The sequence below is a fragment of the Euprymna scolopes genome, chromosome 24, assembly GCF_053919585.1.
Source record: "Euprymna scolopes isolate OS-2025 chromosome 24, ASM5391958v1, whole genome shotgun sequence".
Lineage (NCBI taxonomy): Eukaryota > Metazoa > Mollusca > Cephalopoda > Sepiida > Sepiolidae > Euprymna > Euprymna scolopes.
Genome location: NC_136505.1, coordinates 9,039,235 through 9,041,734, shown reverse-complemented (window position 1 = coordinate 9,041,734; position 2,500 = coordinate 9,039,235).

Sequence of the window (2,500 nt, the reverse complement as noted above, 5' to 3'; positions counted from 1 at the left end):
TTATACAACATTAAAAAAGTAACAAATACTACGTAATAATAAAAAAGTAACAACTACTACTTAATGCTAAAACAGCAAAAATTACTACGTAATGTTAAAAAAAGTAACAATTGCCATGTAATGCAACATAAATGCAACAATTACAATGTAATGCAACAAAAATGTAACAATTACAACGTAATGAAACAAAAAAGTAGCAAATACTATGCCCTGGGTACGCTAAAGTAACAGATTTTACATAATGATACAGAAAAAAAGTAACAATAGCGTAAAGATACAAAAGAAAGAAACAAAGAGAAACGAAACAAACGAGTTGATCTTTTGGTTAGGAACAAAGTGTAGTATATGTTTTGATACTACTCTTCGTCTTTTCTTTCTTCGGTCAAAAAAGGAGAAGTCCTGCTAGACGAAGGCAATTTTAATTTTTTTTTCTAATCCATAGTTGTCTCTTTTTGCGGAGCAAGATTTTCATCGCATTAAAAATACACACTTTGTCTAACTGTGTCTTTAAATAAATAGTATCAACTGAAACAAACTGAATAGGCAAGAACATAAGGAAAATTTTAATAAGGCGACAAAAGAAGAAAGGAAAAGAAAGTTATAGAGAATTGAAGTAGAAGAGGCTTCCGCTATCATGCCATCGACGAAATGTTGCATCCCTCTGCCTGTTGTACAAGTATTTTAATGGTAGGTGTACCTCCTCAGCGTAAATACCACCAACAAACCCAACAATCAGTAAAATCCCATCCCTACACAGTAGAGATCCTCAGATGTAAGAAAGCCTTCTACTCTAATAGTTTCTTCCCCAGAACTGCTAGACTTTGGAATTCCCTTTCGGGTTCCTGACTTCCCTACTGTACTGACATGCAGAAGATCAAGTGTAATGTAAACAGACATCTTGCTGCTCAACTCCCTACATAGTACCTCTGCAAATGATGTCCTTGTTTTGGTTGCAAATGCAAGAAAAATAAAAAAGATAAACACAGAAGGTGTATATATATATATATATATATATATATATATATATATATATATATATATACACTAGCAGACCGCCTGGCATTGCCCGGTCGTAAAATACGCTTAAATATGAAATCTTGATTAATGCAGATTTCGTATTTATTACTATATTATATTGGACCTAATAAATAGTAATGATTTAAATAGTTAAAAAAAAAAAAGAAAAAAAATGACCCGTGCGCCACCACCGAGAATCGAAACCAAAACGTTTAGCCTTCGATTTACTTTTTCCTTTGACGTTAATGCCTGAGCAATGAAGAAATGTTTGTTACAAGGCTAAAAATTAAAACATGGACCAATAACCTATACGTTACGCATCCATATTCGTAATGCCGTTCTATCTTTACCTGACAAATTTCGTTTTTTTTTTTAATTTTCACTTTTGCATCGATTTTCCCCGGCTAAAACCCAAATATAAAGTTTCGCATGGGTTCGAATACCCTATATATTAAGTTTCATGTTTGTAGACAAAAACCGGACACAGGAGTTTGGTAGGCAATTTTTTAAAAAATAAATATATATAAGCAAACATAAATATACTAGCATTTCATCCCGGCGTTGTCCGGGTGTTTGGATGTGTATGTTGAGAAAAAAAAAGTGGTAGTAGGAAGGCAGGCTCGAACCCGTAGCTCGAAGGGGAAAAAGAACGGCGAAAAAACGTGACGTCTTTGCTGTTACGACCACCGCCAAACTGGAGGTGACGTAGGTTTTAATTAAGGCTAGACAATCGAAAGGAGAGGATGACTTTAAAAAATATCGGCGAAAAAAGCGACCCCCTGTAGATAAGTGCCCAGTTGCAGGTGAAGATATTAATGTTTTTAGCCAATTTTTCGATATACGTTGTCTGAAAGGTCGAGCATAAAAACGATACTGATTTTGTAAAAATCCATCGTCTCTGTCGAAAGTTTCAGGCACACGTGCAAACATACATACATACATGCATTTATATAATGGTAACTAAAAATTTTCGATCCAAATCGATTAAAAAGCTTGCCCTTATCTCTGAATACCCTTTATGTAAACTTTCAAATATTTAGACCAAAAATTTTCTGAGTAATTTAGTAGAGACCGCAGACGTCAATTTTTTTAAAAAAAACTTTGACTCCTACTATGACCCCTTAACATTTATTGTTTTTGGCTCCAATCAAGTTATTAAGTTAGATCCATGTCTAAGGAACCGATATCTAAAATTTCAAGTGTTTAAACCGAAATTGTCGGAGGAGTTTGGTAGAGTTCTCAAAGTTCAAATCGTTGAACTTTGACCCTTTAACAGCCAAATTTCTGGGCGAAAATTAATTTCCAAGATTTTCCCAAATCTCAGTACCCTGTATATCAAATTTCGAGTCTGTAGACTTAAAATTGACAGAGTTATTGCGTAGGGAAATGTACACACACATACACACATACACATAGACACGTTCACTTTTATAGATATATAGATAGATATATAGATAAATAGATTAAACAAAAATATATACGT